Raw genomic sequence first — 22,028 nt, forward strand, 5'->3', positions numbered from 1 at the left:
CCAGCTGAGTTGCTAAGACTCCTCTTTGTGCTTTGGCTTGGCATAACCACCTCCTTCCAGAGCCTCTGCCCACCCTGGGGGCCTAAGTCCCCATCAGTGTTCCCATGACCCCAGATGGACCCTCAGTGGCCTCTTCATTCTCCTCCTAGACTCAACCCTCGTAAGTGCCTGAGGGTACAGTGGTCTTACCAGCCCCAGGGCAGAGCACACAGTAGGTGCTCAGCATGAACCCAGGAATCACTGTCGCAGCTCACCTTCTTGGTCCCATACATGACTTCCATAAATTCTCGTCAGCGTCCTGAAAGCGCTGGTCGAGGAAGGAGCTCATTTTCCGCACCAGATTCCAGATCATGTAGTTGTTCACCAGGCTGGGGAAGAGGATGCTGGCTCAGAAATGCCTGGGGCTCCCAAACAGCCTCACCCCGGCCTCCTTCCTAGCCTACCTGGGGCTCGGTTGGTGGCTGCCTTCCAAGCACATGGAATGTAACTCTCCGAGGAATGCCTGGTGCTCCGCCTAGAACCCCCCAGTGTCTGGTGCAATCACTTGCATACCAGCAGTGCTCAATACATGCTGCTGCTTAGCTGCTTTGTGTCTGAAGCTGTGAAGCCACTGCCTAGAGACTTGCCTGGTGGTGTATGCAACAGTGGGGAGGAGGCTGCCATTCCCTGCTGAAGGCCAGACAGGAAGTAGAGGCCTTAGAGCAGCAGGGGCAGGAAAGGAAGCTCTGGCCAGCCAGGTTTCATGAAGACAATTCCCATGTTCCACCCACAGGGCACAGGGAACCTATCTGTGGCTGACCAACTGACCATGCTGAGTCAAGTTTGCAAAGATGTTACCTTAGTACAAAGATGTTCGCTATATTCAACATCTAGCCTCAACCGGAATCACCCTGAAAGTCTGACTACGGGGGAGGGTATGGCAAAGATTGCATGTACAGTTGATGGAATACAATGCAAGTATAAAAATGATCCTCACAGAGGGTTTGGGATGGCACTGGGAAATATTCATAATGAAAGTCAAGGCAAGGCTTGGAGCGGTGGTGCATGTCAGTAATCCCAGTGGCTCGGGAGGCTAAGGCAGGAGGACAGTGAGTTCAAAGCCAGCCTCAGCAACAGCAAGGCCCTAAGCAACTCAGTGAGACCCTGTCTCTAAATAAAATACAAAAAGTTTGGGGATATGGCTCGGTGGTTAAGTGCCCCTGGGTTTAATCCTCAGTACTCCTACTACTAAAATAAAAATGAAAAGTCAAGGGAAAAGTAGATTATCCATCTAGTCACATTAAGGAGAAAGAAGAACTATGGATTGGAATCCTCTCTTCCCTCACACCTTCTCTCCCTGATATGCACACACACAAACACCCCCCAAAATGATCAAGAGTAGTATTTTGAATAATTTTACATTTTTCCTATTTTCTGTATTTTTCAACATTTCTATAAGCCTTTGAAATAAAAAAATAAAATAAAATAAAAAACCCTTAAGTATTAACCAAAAAATTATGGGTGGTATTGGCAGCGTCCCATTCCATGCCAGGAACGTGTTAAAACATGAATCAATTTGTGTGATTCTCATGAATCACCTGCTTGGCAGGTGCTATCTGCATCTCCACTTTATGGGTGACAGTATGACCCCAACAAAGGACAAGGGACATGCCCACAGCTACACAGCTGGCTGAGGGCAGCAGGATTTGAAGCTGCCCAGGGGACCAGCAACCTCTGCTGCCTCTCGGGGAAGCCCACCAGGGTGCGGCGCCCTGTGTCCGGCCGCCCTGCCCCTCCTGCCCCTCCTGCCCAGCAGGGCTGCCGGCCTCACCATCTGTCCATGGAGTTGATGAGGGCGGAGACCTGCTCCAGGTAGTCCTTGTCATAGACCACGATGGGCTCCGATGCGTTGATCTCCACGGGGTGGAAGATGGCGTTGAGGAAGGGCATCCAGTTGATGGCCGGTGCCAAGGTCTGCAAGGGAAGGGGACAGCGTGAGGCTGGAGGGTGGCTTCTCCTCAGCCCCGTCTTTGGGTGTCCCTCGGAAGGTGTCATTGTGCCTCTGCCCTGGGACCATGGTGCAGATGGAGCTCCAGGCAGAGGCTGGCTGGCTAGTGAGCGCTGCTGTGGACAGCGTCCCCAGGAGCCAGAGGCAAACCACATCTGAAGCGGAACCAGGGTGGAATGAGAGGCTGCAGCAGCAGCAGGCACATCAGCCACCACCATCACTATGCCCTTCCCATGCGGCATGTGCCACTGCCCAACTGACCAAGCAGTGGCCACAATTATCCCCATTTATAGAGGAAGACATGGAGCCTCAGACCCCTAACAATTAAGAATCAGGAGATAGGCTAGGTAGCTTTCCTGGTGTAGCTTTCTTGCTTATGAGCTGTGCAACCTTTGATAAGTTAATGTGCCCATCTGTGCCTCAGCACCTCATGTGAAAAACAGGGATCATCATGACAATGAGTCCCGTATATCTGGTAACTGGGAGGGTCACACACAGAAGCCAGCACTGTCCCACTCAACAAGGGTGTCAGCAGCAGCAGTCTGCTGCAGAGGATCCAACATTCAGGAGGGCCAGTGTTGTGGGGTAAACTGTAGTCCACTGGTTAGGCTGCCGAGGGGGGAGCTGGGACAGCAAAGTCGGTGATGACTGCAGCAAGAAGGGAGAAGCCTGCAGCTCAGCCCTGCACACACCAGGCCCACGGCTCTTTGTGCTTGTTTGTTTTGGGGAGTTATTGGGGTCTGAACTCAGGGCCACTTTACCACTGAGCCACACCCCCAGCCCTTTTTATTTTGAGGCAGCTAAGTTGCTTGGGGCCTCACTAAGTTGCTGAGGCTGGCCTTGAACTCTTGTTCCTCCTGCCTCAGCCTCCCAAGCCTCTGGGATTATAGTAGGCATGCACCATCATGCCCAGCGGCAGCTCTGTTTTTTTTTTAAGTATTTTTTTAGGTGGACATGATGCCTTTATTTTTATTTATTTATCTTTATGTGGTGCTGAGGATTGAATCCAGTGCCTAACCTGCATTAGGAGAGCGCTCCACCACTGAACCACAACCTCAGCCCCAGCAGCTCTGTTTTAAGGACCTAAAATGAGAACCTGTACCCAGGGCTTTCCAAAGAGACACTTGGCTTTTCATAACTATCAGCTCCCAACAGATCTCACTTTCCCTTTGGCACCCCAAGGTGCCCTGCTCAGAGGTGTCTCCCCCAACATCTCCACATCACGGCCAGCATCTCCTGCAGCAGCAGCCTCCAGCCATGCGAGCTATCCCTCTTGAGGTTGCAGATTTTTGTTATGAAGTCCTACAACATTTTAAAAATAAATTGTGGTAAAATATGCTGCACATTTGTAATCCCAGAAACCCAGGAGGCTGAGGCAGGAGGATCTCAAATCAAGGCCAGCCTCAGCAACCTAGCAGGACCCTGTCTCAAAATGAAAAATAAAAAGGGCTGGGGATTTGGCTCACCCAGCTGCAGATGACTTTTGCAAGACTGTGCTTTCCACTTCCGACCCCTACCTGTCTCTGAGTCCGACGCTGGCCCGAGCGGCCCGGCTTAAGTGCAAACACATAGAGATTCGGGCTTCAATGCTGGCGTGTGTCCCTTGGTGTCACTTCCTCAAGCAGAGCTGCGCAATGTGTCTGCTCTGGCCCTGTATTCCCCACACGTTCAGTTATTTTTAGTGTGTAGTTTTACAGAACACGAGGCTTTGGGCTGCATATCTAGTCTTTTAGCAAAGATACCTCTACATGTCAATCACTTGGATGGGCACCTGAATTAGCCAGCAAATCCAGAAATTACGATCATCGCTTAAGACCTTCCAAAAGTGGCCCTGGGCCTGTCAGATTTCAAACTCCATTCTCTATTCTCTTGAAAGGGCAAAATGTAAGACAAATACGGGAAGTGAGAAATGCATTCCCTTCATACAGAAAAACCGTACCCACAAAGCCACCTAAGATCCATCCCCGCCTGCTGGGAGAGGCAGTCAGTCACAAGACCCCCAATTCACAGAGGCTGAGTTTGCTGATCAGGGAAGGTGACTTTCCTGAGGTTATATGGTTTACTGTGGGGGTTAAATAAAACTCAAGGCACTCGTCTCTGGGTGTATTTGGCGGGGTGCTGGGGATTGAACTCAGGGCCTTGAGCAGGCTAAGCACAGGCTTTACCACTGGGCTCCACCACAAGGCCATTGTTCCTGGGTTTATTTTTTTATTTTTTATTTTTTTGGGGGGTTGTAGATGGACATAATACCTTCCTCTATTTATATGTGGTGCTGAGACTTGAACCCAGTGCCTCACACATGCAAGGCAAGCGCTCTACCACTGAGCCACAACCCCAGCCCCTGCTCCTGGGTTTAAGTGGACATCTAATCCATTGGGGAACAAACATCTCAAAGGACAGATGAGGCTGGGGACAGGGCGGGGGCAGCTCCCAAAGGCGGTATGGTGCTGGTACAAGTCATCGACCAGTTCTCATTAGGGGGCTGACTGGCGTCATCCCTGGGTGAATGTTCCCACCAACACCGATGGCAAACCCCCATGAGGCTGGGAAGAGAAGCGCACAGTGGGCCCCGAGCCGGCAGGTGACAGCACAGCCCCTTGACATGAGCTGGGTGACATGAGCTGGTGACATTGAGCTGGGCGTGAGGAGGCCTATATCAGAGTCCCCAGCAGGAACCAGCTCTGGGCACTGTCTATCCTTTCCCTAAGATGGGGTCAGTGACCCTGCCCCCAGAGCTGACTGCCACAGGCCTCTCAGCCTGGCCTCCCCCGTGGCCCGGAGCCTCCCCTCTCCCTGGCAGGAGACCCTCAGGCCAATCTCTACATTTCTGTGGCCACAGAATTCAGAGGTGTGTGATGAGACCTTCAAACTGGGTCCCACAATCAGGGTCACCTGAATGCATGGCCTGGTGGCAAAGACCCTGGGAAAGTGGGTTAGTTTACCGAATGTCACCAGTTACAGGGCTCACGAGAGCTTTATGAACTGAGGTGGCGGATCCCTGGTGCAGGGTGAGGCATCAGGTGTGGAAAACCCTACTACTCATCACAAACCTGCTCGTTCTGGGAGAGCAGAGTACTGACAGGGCAATTCTCACAACTCGGAGATAAAGAGGCTTGTGCTGACAGCAGGACGTCCACATTTCAGTGTCTTGCTTTAGTGAACTCCTGAGACGCAGGTGCCGAGATCCATCTCCATGGATGTGGAAGTTTTGTTTGTTTGTTTGTTTGGTTGGTGCTGGCGAATTAAACTCAGGGTGCTCGACCACTGAGCCACACCCCCAGCCCTATTTTGTATTTTCTTTAGAGACAGGGTCTCACTGAGTTGCTTAGCACCTTGCTTTTTGCTGAGGCTGGCTTTGAACTCACTATCCTCCTGCCTCAGCCTCCCGAGCCACTGGGATTACAGGTGCGCCTGGCTAATGCAGCAGTTTTAATGGACTAGGACACGTGGTACTCAGAGAATGGACATCAATCTGGCGTGGCCAGCAGGTTCTGCCCCGGGGCAGCATCTCCCCATTGCTTTCGCTCTCTTGTTTCATGGAAGAAAGGAAAGGTCATAACTTCAGCAGGGGCTGAAGACCACACAGTGCCTGCTGGGGGCCTGGAGTCAGAAGGCCCCCTAGAGGCAGGCCCAAGAGCTGCTTCCCATGCCCACAGCCTAGGAGGACCGCTGCGCACCAACCAACTCAGGCCTGAGGAGTGGGAAAGATGAGGGTGCTTTTGGGCTTCATTTTTATAGGAGAAATGGCAGAGGATGGGGCCGAGGCCCAAACAGCCTGTGGGACGGGAGGTCCTAGAAAAGAATGAGAAGGCCCCCCTCCACCCCTAGAGCAGCAGAAGGTGGTCTGACTCATGGCTCTGGATCCGAACTCCACTTGGGGCTAGCCTGGAACACCATTCTGTTCCAGCAGGTCTAGCCTTGAACCATATGTAAGCCTGGAGTCCCTCTCCTCGATTCATCTTGAGTAGGAGAAGAAAACAAATCTCCAGCTACCAGAGAAGAAGACACTCTGTCCCAGGGTGAAATGATTCAAGTTAATTTAGTGATAGGGACCTGAGAAATATCACTGATCACAAAAGCACAGCACTACTGATATTGACTTCTGGGATGCTACTTTTCGATGGCGCATGCCAGTTTACAAAACAAAATCTCATCTTCTGCGTCACGTTATGTCCTCATAACCCGCGAGCAGGCCAGGCAGGTTTCGGGGGCGTCCAGGACTTCTCTAAATGTTAGCCTGTGTGTTTTTTTCATGCACACATGTCCATTTTTCCTGGGTGACAGTCCGTAGTTTTTGAGCTGTTCTCAAAAGACTCCATGACTTAAGAGTTAAGAGCCCCTGTCCCTGGTGAAGGCAGGGGCAGTGTCTCATTTGTCTCTGTTCCGGCACAGAACAGGTGTGAGCAGATGAGCAAGGGCTTTTTACCTGGAAGGAAACCAAGGCTCAGGGTGGGCTCCTCATCTGCCAAGGCCACATGGCTCAAGGTGTGACCTTCTGACTCCAGGCCCCCAGCAGGCACTGTGTGGTCTTCAGCCCCTGCTGAAGTTATGACCTTTCCTTTCTTCCATGAAACAAGAGAGCGAAAGCAATGGGGAGATGCTGCCCCGGGGCAGAACCTGCTGGCCACGCCAGATTGATGTCCATTCTCTGAGTACCACGTCAGAGCCGTGAGGCGAGCGCTCAGGCCGGGCCCCCTGCACCTGGGGGGCGAACTGCATCTCCTTCCACCTCCCGGCCTTAGAGCGGAAAAACAGTGCCAGATGGTGCCCCACACAGGCTGCCGATCTCCATAACAACCCGTGCAAACCACTCACCCTGCCACCAACCTCCCTGGGAACCCGAGGGGCAGCTGTGCCACCAGAAGGCTGGGGTTTCTTGCCTCAGCCCAGGTCTTTGCATGGGCTGCACCTGTGCCTGAGAGACCCCATCCCCCGCAGCCCTCAGGATAAAGTGCGTCTCAAAGTCCAAGATCTGCTGCATCGGGGGCCAGGTGGTGCCCTAACCCCCGGGCCCAGCAGCCTCCCAGCTGGACCATGTAGTGCAGGTATCTAGTCAGCCAGGGACTCAACACTCCCAAACTGCTGCCCATTAGGCCAGGGTGGAGCAGGGCTGGCTGTAGCCCTGTGCCTGGGGCCAGAGGGACACACACTTCACCCAGGAAACCCAATGGAAGCACGACTTCCAGAATGAAGCCCACGAGGCCATGCACACACCAACGTCCCTGCAGGGCAGGTGTACACTCAGCTTCCCCAGCCCTTCCCCACCGGGCCTCAGCGCCCTGCTTCTCTCGCCCACAGCACTAGGAAGGGAGACTGGGATTGTTTCTTAGTGTCCCCACCAGACCAGAAGCACAGGAAAGCGGGGCCCAAGTGGCCCCTGATACATCTGTCAGATGGAGGAGGAAAAAAGGGCAGGAACTTCCTCTTCGAAGGAAGAGGGAAAGGATGGGAGAGAAGCCAGGAGAAGACTGACCGGCAGTGGAACCCACCGCAGGTGCAGGGTCCGCCCCAGCAGAACAGCAAGGGCCACCAGGCGCTCCTGCCTGAGGGCAAGGAACAGGGAGATCTGTGGGACCACTCTGCTCATTCCTCGGAGACCTCCAGGGCCCAGGACAAGCGGGTCAGCAACAGCACACGGGACAGAAAGAAGGAAGCAGTAGGAAGTCCACCCCAGGCCCTGGAGGCCTGAGCAGCCACCAGGGGGCAGCCTCGGCAAGGCTGACCTACGGAGGGGACAGCAGGTCTCCGGTGAGTCACACCAGTTTCACAGAAAGTACAGGTCTGACTCTCAGTTACGCCTCTGGATATTGCCTAGGGACATGGTCAAAAGCTGAGCCAAGCCTGAGTCCCAGGGCCAGCACCCCTGCCCTCAGGAGCCTCCGGGCCCTGACCATGTCTCTTCATCTCCTGTTCAGCAAAGGGAGAAGCAACATTGGAATCCACACCCCACCTTTACTCAGTGCTCGGTGCTGGATGACTGGGAGCTGCTAGGGAAATGCTGTCACACGAAGCAGCCCGGCGAGGGAAGAAGCCTGGCTCTGGAGTCCCTTTGCACTCTGTGGCCACCAGCATGTAATCTTACTTGTCTGAGCCCCAGTCTATCTGTAACCTGGGCATAAACACCTCCTTCCAAGGGTGGCTTTAAGGTCATGATGAAGTGGGTATGACCCCTCCCCTGAAGAGCCCTGTCCGACTCTGTGTACTCCAGTGGCCCTGCCCCTGCAGTAGCTGGCACACAGGGTACCTGCAGCTCGGCGGCTGTCACTTTGTGGTAAATGAGCTCCTCATCCCGATGCTTCTCCTGGGGGATGGTGATATTGGCCAGCGCTGTCTCAAAGTCCAGGATCTGCTGCATCTGGGGCCATATGGCGTCCTCATCTCCCCGGCCCAACAGCTTCCCCAGCTGGACCATGTAGTTCAGGTATCCCAGCAGCACCTGTGGGACCCAGCACCCCAAAACTGTCTGTCAGTGGTTGCCACCTGCCGCCCAGTGGGCCAGGTGAGGCCGGCCCAGCTGCGGCCCTGTGCACGGGGCCCAGGAAACATGCTGGAAAACAGCTCTGGAGAGGATTCTGGCGCTGTGTGTATTCACTGGTGTCCGTGGCGCTCCTGGTAAAGCCCACCGCCTCTGGGCACACATAGGTCCCTGAGGCTGGCCCCTGCTGCTCTGGCCCTGCCTTCACGGGTCGTCCTCAGCCATCTTCCTGTTCTGGAAATGCACCTTTTCTGAACCACCCTCTGCCACCACATCCCTAGAGCTGAATCAAGTCCTTTCTCGGCTCCCTCTGCCCTGATCACAATGTATACAGTTGGCATCTAGTTGGGTGGTCAGTTAAGTAATGTCTCTCTCTCCTACTGGACCTCGAGCCCCGTGGATAGGCGAGTGAACCTCAGGTGGGCCAGGCAGGGGAAGGGAGAGCTGTGAGGGGTTGGAGGTGATCTGGTTGTGGCTCTGGATCTCCCCACTTACTGGCTGTGTGACTTTGAACAGGTCACTTCTGTCTCTGAGACTTATTTCTTCCTCTGTATAGGGCAAGGTAAAACGAATATCCATTTGACAGATAAAGCAAATGATGTTCAGAGAGGCTGAGTGAATTTGGGGTGACTGGGAGCGTTAGAGGTGAGGTATATAAAAGGTCTGAGACCCTCAAATGGTGGGGGCTGCTACTGCACCTCTCTACAATGGGGACAAATGACACCTAACCCCTGCTGTTTGTGCCCACAGTGCCTGCATATGAACTAGCGAGCCTGGGGGCATCCCTCCCCTGACTGGGCTGCCTGTTGCCCATCAGGAAAGTGATACCCCTGTGTTCCCCCAGCTTCTAAGACCTGCCCAGGTATGCTGTGGGGGACACGGTGGGAGAACCCCTGCAAAGTCCCACTCACCTTCTCGTTTTCAGTCTTGTTCAGGTAGTAATCTCTGGAGGGCAAGCCCAGGCCAGACTGGTCCACCTAAAGAGGGAGGCAGAGTGAGAGGAAGGCCCTGCTGCAGGCTTGTGTGTCTACTGCGGCCTCTGCCTGCCCCAGGACTTCTCACACCAGGCACTGAGGACCAGCTCAGGTCCGAGCAGGAGCACAAGCCGGTAGCCGAAGTCACAGATGGGATCACTCAGTGATAAGACAGACACGTTCCTGTCCACCTGTGGGGTCAGCTGCAGAGACCTGGGCCCTTCTGAGGGCTGGACAGAGCCTCCTTCCTCTTCAAACACCCCTTGGTCTCAGCAATGCACTCTACTTCTCTAAACCCTTCCCAAGTGACGAGAAGCCAACACAGGTGACTTAACCTTAACCCAAGTTACTTAACCTTTCTGATCCCCAGGTTCCTCGCCCAGAAAGTTAGGGATAACACCTAACCTTCGGAGCTAGAATGAGGATTCAAGAGGACAGTGTCAGTACAGGGTTTTTGAGAGTGGGGCAGGCAGAGGAGGGTCACTTCCTGATGGCTACCATTGGAACCTTCTGGCCACACCTTGACTCAACCTGGGTAGCTGCTATTATAGTTCATTAGGATGAAAAGGAAAGTGTAGCTCAGTGAGGGTGACGCTTGTAAAGGTCACACAGTGAGTGAGTGGCGCAGTTGGGCTGAGAACTAAGCCTTTATGACCCCTAATCGGCTCTCCTGGGTGTGCTGATCCTCAGCCTTGGGCAGGCTCTGGTGGGAGAGATGGACCAAAAGCATTCCAAGCAGCACCACAGAGCCAGAGGCTAAGTGAGGGGACAAAGAGGTGGCTACAGCTGTGCCCAGGAGTTGATATCACTTGTCATTTCTGTGGCCCATGATGAGCTACCCACCGAGATGGCTAGTTTGCCCTCTCATAGTCTCTTGCCTGTAAAAATCTCACTGCTTGGGGCTGCCAGAAATAACCCCGGCTTAGAAACCAGAGCCTGCTGCCACGGCCCAGGGCAGGTCTCCCTCCACCCGAGGAGGCCACACCCTTTGCTTCCCTGGCCCAGGCCTGCTCACCTGGATCACATTGCTATTGGAGTTCTTAGAGTCTGCACTGACATAGACGGAGAAGAAGGGTGAGGTTCGGTAGTGGGCAGTGACCACCTGCAGGTTGTCCTGGAAGTTGTCCTTGGCCCAGGGACTTGTGATATTCCAGCCTCCAAGCTGGGAGAAGGCAGAGCAGATAGGGAGGGGAAGGTGGTAAGGAGCCTGTGTGCAAATTCTGGTTCTGCAGCTGACTTGCTCTGTGACCCTGGAGCAGTCATCTGACCTCTGGGAGCGTCCAGAGCAAATGAAAGGGCTTCTGACCTGTGACCTGGAGACCCACGGAGGGAGCAAAGACTCATCCTTAACAAATGAGCTGTGAATCCCAGAGACTTTGCCCCCTGTGCTGTTCATTTGTTGGACAATCAATCACACGAACGTGATTACTATTAAGACATAAATCCAATTGTGACTACGGGAAATAAGGCTCTGTATTTTGAAAAAGGCTGATAAGCTAGGGTCTACCTTGGTCTCTCTCCAAGTTGGGACTTAAAAGAAATTCTCTTTGGTCCTCCAGGATTGGCACACACTGGCACATGGGGCCTGTGCCAGAGAGGAGGGACTGGGAGAGTCCCCATGCCTGCAGCAATACCTTCCCCGAACTGAGATAGGATGGCGAGCCCTTGAGCAAGCAAAGGGTGGCCAGAAAAGCCGCAGCCATCTCTGTCTGTGCCAGGCAGCCTGGCCGGAGGGAAGATTTCTCCTGGGCTCAGGAGCAAGGCGAGGCCTCCAGCCAGCAGGTCTGGCTCTGTTGCTGGCCTAAGACTCCCTGTTGGTTTCTCTGGAATAACACACACCTCTCGCACACTCAACCCACCTCCTGAGGAAAGGGAAGTGGCAATCCAGAGGAAGAGATTCCCAGTGAATATCGTCCCCAAGGCCCACGCAGATGCACTGAGACACTTAGATGTCCTCAACAGATGCTGACACACAACCCCACACATTACAACAGACAGTCCCCCCACGCACAGACGTGCATGCACACGCAGTGGCAGACAGACAGGCTGCGTGTTCCAGCTGGGTGCGGAGGCTGGAGGTGTGGGCTGGCTGAGCACCAGTGGGCCTGAGAGCTGCAGCCAGAGGGGCAGGCAGGAGGCGCGGCAGGAGGGAGGCCAGAGTGTGTCCCAGGGACTCACCTTCTCAATTAGCTCCATCAAGGGCTTGGCCCTGAGCTCCTCGATCCTGTTTTCATTCATACATGTGCGGTAGTATACTTGGGCCTTCCTTTCTGCCTCACTCGAGCTGGCTGTGGAATTTTCTAGAAGGATAAGAGATAGCAGATATTGAATAAGCCCCCATTTACCTGCTGGGGATCCCCAGGCAAGTTCCTTTTGGAGCCTCGGTGCTCCCCACTGTGAAGCCGTCAGGGCAGCTGCTGTCAGGGAGCAGCCAGCCCCAGTGGGTATGAGTGCCCCCATCCTAGTTGGGTGCAGATCAGGAGGGCATGCCCTGTCTCTGCCCATCTGCTGATCAGGCCTGAGGACCTGTCCCTGGCATGGCAGCCCGGGCCCACCCAGCAAGACAGTCTGCATCCCTGCCAGCCAACATGTGGCAGGAACTCCCCTGCCTGGTGCTGGGACAGAGCCATGTCTCGGCTTCAGATCACAGCTCACCTTCCTTGTGAGAAACACTGGGGTTGAGTGAAGCCTGAAAGGCCTCATTCACTGTGAATTGACTTTCTGCTTCCTCCTCGGGGGGCCAGGCATAGTCAACAGACCTGCAGACGCCTCCAAGGGCTGTTTTCCCCGTCCCTCCCCAACTCAGGCCAGCAGCACCTCATCCTCTTTGGTTCCCAGACCCCCACCCACCCACCCACCCACCCGGAGACTCCCTTCCCATCCCCCCTGTCCTTAGCCCCTGGTCCAGAGCCGCCTGCTGAAGGCCACCCTCCTGTGTGAACACAGCACGGAAGGTCCCCATCTGTACCTGACGAGTTTGAGTACTCAGGTCCCCAGGACCTACTATGTGCTGGGGCTTCTGGGTCTGCATGTTTGTCTCAGAGCTCCACTCCAGACCACGTAAGATTCCTGGCCCCTGTGTCCATCTGTCCAGCTTGCTTCCACCCTGGGCTGGCCACTTGTCCTTCTCTCAGATTAGTTGCTCTCTGACTTAAAACCTCTTCCTTTGCTTTCTCCCAAGATCTCTCCAAACCCACATCCTCCATAGGCACCTTTCTCATGGGCCTCTATCAACCCATCCATCCATCCATCCATGGGACGCAGAGCAAAGGGTTGCTCTGTGCCAGGTACTGCGGGTACTCTGGGGCCAGACAACAATGTCCTCAACCCCAGGAGGCTTCGGCGTGGGACCCTGCTAAAACCCCACTTGCTTCCATACTTTCTCAGTCTATTTTTTTTACCCAGAACCTCTCCTATGTTGCTCCTTCCAGAACATTCTCAGCACTCTGGGCACAAAATTAAGACCTGCTCTCTATCCCCAAAGAGCTTATAGTCTAGCGGGGACATAGATGTGCCAAGGAAGGAACACAGCACACAAAAGTGCTTTAACACTGCAGAGGCTCTGGAACACAGAGAAGCACCCCCCTCTGCCTGGGGGTGGGGGGGCCTCCAGAGGAGGTTCTATTGGAGCTGGGTCTCAAAGAGAAACAAAGGCGGTCTCCAGGTAGAAACAGGGCAAAGGGCAATGGGTGGAGGGAGTGGACAGCGTGGGGCCAAGGAAGGAAGCAGGAAGGGCTTGCTGCTAGAAGGAAAGTGTGTGGCATTCGCTGGGTGCCAAGGGCACGAGTCACTTCCTGGCCAGTCTTTAATCAGCTTCTCCAGTTCTCAACCCAGAAGGCTCCCCATCCCTCCATTCTGGCATAAATAGCACCATGGTTATCACTGGTCAGAGGGCATCAAGCCCAGTCTAGCTGAGATCTGGGAGGTAGCCCCGGAAAGGGCACTCAGAGGGCTGGACTGAAGACAGGTCAGAGCCAAGAGAAGGCCCTGAATGAGAGATGGAGGTTAGGGGCTTGAACAATGAGGGGCAGCCCTGCCCAGGAGACCAAGGGCTGCTGCTGGGCTCTGGAGACACCTGTGTGAGGCTTTCTGGGGACAAAGGAGGGAAAGGGGGCCAAGCTAGGGTTGCTGCCACACCTCTGACTCAGGAAGCAGAGCATGGGGCGGCAGAGGGGAGTCCCTCACCCCAGTGGCCTCAGCTCTGTGGCAATGCTTTTCCCTTCCCAGCAGCTAGGCTCTTGGAAGGACAAGCAGGAGAACTGTCATCATTTGCCAGGCCCAGAAGCTGCACCTCACCATCCACATCTGGCTCCAGTCATGACCCTGAATGCCAGGGCCACTGTTAGGGGAGGTGCTCTGTGCACAGCTAGAGGGCCTGGCATCTCCCTCCTCCAGAGCCCAAGGCCACCCAGATAAGAGGCCCATGGAAGGCTCACCAGGAACAGCCTGGCTGTGCTAATCACAGCACATTATGAGTTCCAGCTTGAGGCTGCCTGTCCCTTCCTTCCCTAGCACTTGGAGGTCAACGACACTGCCTTCAAGCATGGCCTCCCTCTCTTTTTTGTTGAGAGGTTCCCCAACCAAGCTCAAAGTTCCTCCAGCAACCTGGGATCCTACTCACTGGCTTTCCCACAGCTGTGGGTTTTTGGTGGCCACCAGGCTGGGTGTGGAGATGCACAGATCTGTCCGAGGAAGCTGGCAGCCCAGTGGTGAACAGATGGCAACTAAAGTCACAAGAGTGTTTGATTCCACACAGCGGAGTATGAAGAGAAGGTGCCGGAAGCCATGAGAGGATGGTGGGAGAGGCCTGGGAAAGTGGCCAGAGGAAGCCCTGCTTGGGCAGGAGGAGGCTGACATGGAGCGGGAGTGGGGCTGTCTCGCCCCACATTGTGTCTTAGTCATCCCTGTGTCCCCAGAACCTGAACAGGCACAAAGTAGGCCTTCAGCAACATGTGCTCAAAGAAGGGAGCTCGGCGTCTGTGTTTAACAAGGCAGGATGTCACCTCAGGGGAGGAGGGTGATGGGGCTGGTGCCTCCCAGGATTTGCATGGAGAGGAAATGCAGGTGTGTGCTGTGCTGCGCCCTCTCCAGGGACACCATGCCTGGACCCCGCTTCAGCTCTGGCTGGGGCAGGAGCCCTGGTGGATCCTCTTCCCACCTCTGCTTCCTGGGGCCCCCGGATTCTCCCACCCCTCTCCTTCCTCACTCAAGAGCTCCAGGGACAAGTGCTGAAGCAAGATGGCTAGATGAAGGCCACTGGAGTAGATCAGGTGGGCCAAGATGGGGGCGTGGGCCAGCAGAGGAGGGGTGAGAGTGTCAGGAACGGTGCCAGGCTTCCTCAGCCTGGGCAAGCAACTGCCTTTACCAGAATGTGGAGCCCGGGAACCAGTGGTAAGTGAAGAGCGTCGGTCTGAAGTTCAGGTTCAGACACCTGGGGATCTCTACCACACCCCGAGTGGACCTCTGCCCTGGGCCTCAGCCACTGACTCGTGCGACCTCCAGTAAGTTACCCAACCTCTCACCTATTAATTGGGTGTGGTACTAGTAAGAGCCGCAGTGGGAACTGTTAGGATGAGATGTACACACACGGCCACACCCACACAGGGGTGGCTGGTCCCCAGAGAGGCTTAAGTGGCCTGGGTTCAAATTCCAGGAAGCCCAAGCCGCTGTGGGCTCTGCCCTCCCAGGCAGGCAACTCCCCTCCCCTCCCTGGGCCTAACCTTCTCCCTGTCTCCGAAATGTGAGGATGATGCTGAATCCCCATGGGCTGTCCACGAGATCTCAGTGCAGGGCCTGGCCTGCAGCAGGCACCAGGAATGGCAACAACACATGGTATCCTTATGTTTTTTTTCCCTGCAGAACAAGGCGCCTTCTTTATCAGCTCCCGCTTTCCCTGAGACTTTGGGGAAGTTTCTGGAACTCAGGGCCCCAAGAAGAAAGTATCCAGGCAGTTGGAAACTCTGTGGTCTGGTCTCAGGCTGCCAAACAATTTCTATGCCCTTGGGACCCCAGAGTAGCCCTGTCCCCAGAATGTGCCCCACACGGAGCCAGCATTTCAGAGACACAGCCTGTCACAGAGGGCAGGAGGATGAAACAGCAAATGCGGGAAACCTAAAAACAAAACCATGAGTGATGACACAGGGTGACCTGATTCGTTGCCAGATCAGTGACGTGGACACATCTCATGCTGCTGGAATAGCGTACATGTGTAGATTGGTGTTTGGGATAGAAGGAAGGAGGCTGAGAACTTTCCTTATGATCCCGGTATTGCTTGAATTGTTACAAGCTTGCATTACGTTTTTTTGTTATGCAAAATATATATATATATATATATATATGATATTGTAGATATTGTAGAGTAAACCTGGCAGTACCAGTTCAGGCCCTAAGAAGCCCTTGGAAGACTCAACAGAGGCAGTGGGTTGAAGGAGTCTTGAAGGGCCGGGTGGGGGCACTCTAGAGACTGGATCCAAGCACAGTGGGAAAGCCTCAGGCAAGGGCCAGGCTAAGGAGTGAGGGGCCTGTCTGTTGGCTTCCCCGATGATGTGAGGTCACACTTTTTTTTTGGGGGGGTACCTGGGACTGAACCCAGGGTTGCTTAACCACTGAGCCTCATCCCCAGCCCTTTTTATTTTTCATTTTGAGACAGGATCTCACTAAGTGGCTTAGGGCCTCGCTAAAGTGCTGAGGCTGGCCTCGAACTTGTGATCCTCCTGCTTTGGCTTCCCAAGTGGCTGGGATTACAGGCCTGCGCCCCTGTAACTGGTGAGGCCACACTCTTGTCTCCCCTAAGTCCACAAGGTAGTGCTTGTATGTCTCTTGGGGGAGAGGCAAGAGTGCAGTGAGGCGCCTGTGTTCTGAACAGCTGAGGTCGCACCCTCCAGCCAGCAGGCTGCAAGGAGGACACACCACAGTGGCCCCGGGCCTAGTTCAGCCCACCTGCTCCAGGTCTCTGGATTTCCTGAGGGGCCTGGGGTGAATTCACCCATGAAAGAAACACACGGCTTGCCCAAGCTCACTTGGCACATGGATGGTAGTTGCTGTCCTCTGGACCAGTGGACGCTATCCTTGCCGGCAATGCAAATATCTTTTCCTCTGTCCATCTAGAAAGAAGTCTGCTCCGGGTGACCTCAGAGGAGCCTGAGCACTCTCTTTTGTTCCAGTGTCCACTCAGGTAACAAGGCCCCAGGTATCGAGGCCCACAGGTGAGGGGCTGTTCTAGACTAATCCCCAGGAGTAACCCTGATGGGGACGGGACCCCAGGATGTGCCTTCCAAGCCTCTGGTCAGTGTGATGCGAAGGTGATCCCAGTACTGAGTCAGGCCTAGGCCAGGGCTTGGCTGGCCTGCAAAGCTTGGTCAAGCAGCCACTGCAGATGGGAACCGTGAGGCCGGAGGCTCTGCTCAGCCAAACTCTTGAGCAGCATCACTCAGGGCTTGTCGGTGGGGAATCTGACTTCAGGAGAGCCAGGAGACAAAGGACAGAAATTTTGAGGCCCCATAGCTGATCCCAGCTCTACCTTTTCCTGGGAAATACACTTCTTTTGTCTTTGTGAGTCTCGTCTGTAAAATGGGAATATACTGGTGCCTACTTGAATGTACCATGGGAATAAAATGAAGTAACCCAAGGCCTTGGTGGCGGGGACGTGCCTGTACTGTCTGCTGTGGAGCCAGGTCCGCATCAGTGCTTCCCTGAGAAATAAAATAAGCAGAGATTCTTTCCCTTACAGCATCCTGATTAATCACATGAGCTAGACGCCACTTCACAGGTGGAGAGCTGAGGCCTGAGAGGCTGGTAGCCCTCTGCAGTCACACAGCTTGTCAGGATGAAGTCCGGTTGTAACCCACCCCACCAAGAAGGGCGCCTATGCCCTGCTGAGCCCCCGGTGGGTGCCAGGCCCTGTGCGTGGCCCTCTGAACCACACGTGCCAGTCAGTGTCACAGCAGCCTCACTCCCGGTGGCACTGGCTCCTCCATTTCACAGAGACTGGAGCTACAGTGGAGAGAAGCAGGTCACTTGGCAACGGCCAAGATCGCAGGCCAAGGCCACCAGACTTGGCAGCTCTCTGGTCTGCCTCCTGATACCATCAGCCCCTGGCCCTGGGGTCAAGGGTTTGATGGCCTGGTGCCGGCTGTTCTGTGCCCGGCTCAGAGCAGCTTTCCATGTACAACGGGACTCTCAGGGACACGGTGATGTAAGGCTACGGCCCAGGCCTGGAGGCCACTCCTCATGAGCCCTGCCACCGTACAGGGAACAGGACAGGATGGATCCAATCTTGGCACAGGTCTAAGGTCCTCCCAGTAAGAATCAGCTCCAGGCCAGTGGGAGGCCAGTGCCCTTGACCACAAAGCAAAAGGAGTGGTTCTAGGCCTAATTGCCCATCTTTCTTCCTCCCCCCCTCGATGCTATCTGCCCCCCAGAGCACCAGCCCCACTCCATTCTGGAATGAAGGTATGTTCTTGGCAAAATTATTTCACATTTCTGAGCCTCAGTTTCCTCATCTGTAAAATGGGAACGATAATCCCTAAGTTCCAGGATGTTAATGAGAATTAAAGGGGCAGTAGATATAAACAGCCTAAAACATAACAGACACTCAAAAACTGCCAGTGTCCTTCCCACTCTCCTTCAGCCCTCAGTGTTCTGTGCTCCCTTCAACACAGTGACAAGGGAGCTATGTCTGTCCCTTATACCTGAGGAGAGGGCATGGGACAGGGGAAAGGGCACAGGACCAGGAATCAGGCCAACTATGAGCCTATCTTGAGGACCTCTCTGAACCTCAGTTTTTTCATCTATCAAATGAGGTGAACGATACCTCCCCAGCTTCCACCCTACAGGATAAAATGGGATGACAGTTCAAAAGCGTTCTGTGAACTGTACAGTCCTGTATGGGGATTAACGTGAGGAATGAGAGTACTACCACCGCAAAGAGCAACCACCACATGCAGACTGAGGAGAGCTCTTTACTCATATTTTCCCATTAAATTTTATAACCTGGAGGAGCGCAGTTGCCAGTGTGTCAATGAAAAATCAGGCTCCGGGACTGGCCCAGACCCCGCAGTGAGAGTCGGCACTGAACCCAGCCCACCTCGATACGTGTCTGGACCACCCACTGCTTCGTTATGGTCCTGCCAAGGCCCCGGCTGTGTCACTGGGCTCTGGGGAAGGGACTGTCCTGAGTTGTAGCCTTGAAACCACAGACATATTTGCCACTTGAGCTTCCAGTTCTGAAACAAAAGGCGGCATCCCCTTTGGAAGACACCTTTGGTGGCCTCAGATGGCCCGGGGCCATCTCAGGCTGGGACTTGGCCATATTGGCCTGCAGGTTCCTTCACTCCACGTTCAAGTACCACCCTGCTCCATCCCTGGGGGGCCAGCAGGAGGCTGTCGCTGCACTGGGTGCTGAGGGGCATCCCACCCAGGAAATGCCCGGGTCAAGGAGAAAGGACAGGCAGGTTTTACCTGGTGGCAGCTGTGCCCCAGCACGAGGCACGAGTGAGTCAAGGACTCCTTCACCTGTGTACATGTTCCCACCTTCACCAAGAGCCCCAGCTGCCTTGATTTCATAATTGTCAAATTAGAATCATTTCCTGTCTTGTAAGGAGATGACTGTCCTTTTGAGAAGACTTGTCCCCTCTCAGGTAGCTTCTTCATTTTACCTACCTTGGGTGTCTTGAGTGGTTTTCAAAAAGTTAATGAGTATTTGTCAAAGCCAATGTCTGTCCAGCATGGCTGCATGGATTGTTTTTTTCATAATCTGGCCCTTCCCAGCATTTAGGGTCCCAGGACAGGGGATAGCAGGGGGCAGCAGTAAAAGGTCCCTACTGCCAAGGGGTTTGAGTCAGGAGTGGGGTACAGCCTGGCGCTGCAACTCCCTCTGGGTTCCATGGGGCTGATGGGAATTCAACAACATGAACCAGAAATCCAGCTGCACACAAGGCAGGCGGGGAATTGGAATCTGAGGATGAAACCATCAACCCCAAAGTCAAAAGTACTTTGGAGAGTCTGTGAGGCCACGGAAGACCCTGCCTACATGGACAACTTAACTCTCCGATAAGCTGTTAGAACTTCCGTTGGGCCTTAAAGTCTGATGTGGTATGTCCAGCCTTGACTCCATTTGCTCACAGCTTTCAAAACTCAGTCAATGCTAGCCAAGGACGATGCTGCATCCTGAAGCCACAAAATAAAATGACCACAGCTATCAGCTCCTGTGTGCCTGGTATATGTCACAGATGAGCTGACGCATCACAGTGTGTTCTGTAGTGCTCAAAGCCCTGCATGATTGTAATCTCAACTACTTTGGAGGCTGAGGCAGGAGGATTGCAAATTTGAAGCCACCCTGGCCAATTTTGCAAGTACCCTGTTTCAAAACTTTGACAAAGCACCTGCCTAACATATGCAAGGCCCTGAGTTTTATTCCCAGCACCTCAAACAAAACAACTCTACAGTTTGGATGTTATTAATGCTGTTACACAAAGAAACTGAGACTAGAGACGAATAACTCACACAGCAGGGCCCCACAGCGAGTGACAGGGCAAAGCCCCTCCTGTGACCAGGCCTGGCTGGCAGGTGCAGTAGGTGGCGTCCCCTGCAGCCCATTCCTTAGTGTCCCCATTGGTGCTTACCCAGCAGGTACTTGATGATGGCTTTACTGTGTTCCCAGAGGTTGCTGAAGGTCCCCCAGTGTGAGTGGCCATCAGGCACGGTGTTGGCCTTGATCCAGCCCCCACAGAAATAGATGAAGAAGTCCTGGCAGGGGTCCACCGTGGGGTCCATGGAGTTCAAGATGGAGCTGGTCACTGAGACGCAGGCCTCGCTCAGGCACACTGGGGGTGTTCCTGGAGGGGTAAGGGAAAAAAGTCAGTGATGGGCAGGGAGGAGGGTTGGGGAGCCTAGGGCCCCAGCACACAAGCTCCACCCTTGCCCTGACTGAACAGACTAGGAACTGGATGGTCACTAGACCCCGAACAAGAAAGGGTTCAGCAGCTTCATTATCTTCTGGTTTGTGAAATAAGACTTCTGCCCATTGCCTAAAGTCCCTTCTGTGGCTTAAAAGAACCCAGAGCCCAGGTGCTTTTTTCTCTTTCTAGGGATTGAATCCAGGGTCTCTTCACCACTTTGAGACAGTTTTGCTAAACTGAGGGTGACTTCAAATGTCCTATTCTTTTACCTCAGCCTCCGACGTAATCTGGGATTACAGGAGGGCACCAGCACACCCAGGGGTGCTTTTCCCTTAATCAACCCTTCCTCCACAAAGATTCTCTAACTTCTTATTATTCCCTGATGCTTAACACACTTATCCACTCATTCACGCACTCAGCTACTCCACAAAATCAATACTGAGGCCCTTTGCTGAGTACAGAGTGTGTGCGAGGCAGAGAGACAGGAGGTAGTCCTTCCCTTTTCTGTTGGGGACACACATGTTACATAAGCAAAGTCAAAACACACCAGGAGAAACTGCCACTTATTTACAAAACTAAACTGAACGTTGACTAGGAGCCAACTGGGTGATGTGGATATATGGTACCAGGACTCAGGGACAGGGAAAGGACAGGGAGAAGCCATTCCCTCACCAGGCAGGAGAGCTGCTTGTCCCAATTGAGGGGGGGTTGGTGGCTGAACAACCCTAAACCAAAACAATAAATAAATAAACAGAAACAACCTGAGAGGCTGGTTTGCCAAAGGTGTGAGCAAGGGCCAGACCCTGCCTCAAGGCTGTCTGATGAGCTCTTGCAAAGGACCAATCTGGCAGGTACCCAGAGGCTCATGGCCTGCCCACAGGAGCCACCCAGGCCACAGGGGGGACTGCTTCCTGAACAGGCTGGGCACCAGGACCACCACCCACGTTCGCGGTCTTTCAACCCTTGCTCAGCGTCAGATGCGGGTGGGATATCCCTGAGGAAACTGAGGCTCTGAGAGAGCGACCAGATCAAGGTCATCCAGCCTCACAGGAGAGCTGAGAGCAGATGCTGGCCTGTTCTGGCCCAGCAGCCCCAAGGCCGTGTTTTCCTGCTGTCTGTCTCCTCTTTGGTGGCCATAGCAGAGGCTGAAGTGGCCTGATTGGCAGGATTGGTTCCTTCAACACACAGGGAGGCAGTGAGGCTGGGTAGCTTTGGAGACTGGTAGATCTGGGTTCAAAACTGGTGCAGAGACCTCCTGTACAACCCTGGGTTGGGGGCGCAGCTTGGCAGTATGCATCTGCCACCGAAGGCCCTGGGTCAACCCCCAGCACTGCCAACGAAAACCAAAAACAAAACCTCTGAGCCTCAGTTTTTCCAGGGTCCATTTCACAGTGATGACAGGAAGACCTCACATGATCCCATCACACAGGGTACATCAGACAGGTCTGAGCTTCCAGGCTGATCTTTAGAGAGGAGGAAAGACTGCAGCCTTCAGCTCACTCAGAAACAATACCAGCAGGGCTGAGGGTCTTGAGCAGGTCCCCCGGGGGCTTATCCACCTCAGCTGACAAACCCCAAGTCCTTCAGGTGGATGAAGGGCTCAGAGGAGTCACACCACAGCAAGAAAATCAGGGTGACTTAATTTTGAGATTAGGCAGTAATTAAAAATTACTGAGCTACTGTGCGTGAACCCA

General features: G+C 54.1%; 1 pseudogene; it reads right to left on the reverse strand.

The window, feature by feature from the left end:
• The window catches only part of LOC101964374 (endothelin-converting enzyme 1-like), a 66,022-nt pseudogene that overhangs the window by 17,049 nt on the left and 26,945 nt on the right, over positions 1–22,028 (reverse strand).

This window comes from Ictidomys tridecemlineatus, unplaced genomic scaffold, assembly GCF_052094955.1.
Source record: "Ictidomys tridecemlineatus isolate mIctTri1 unplaced genomic scaffold, mIctTri1.hap1 Scaffold_100, whole genome shotgun sequence".
Classification (NCBI taxonomy): Eukaryota; Metazoa; Chordata; class Mammalia; order Rodentia; family Sciuridae; genus Ictidomys; species Ictidomys tridecemlineatus.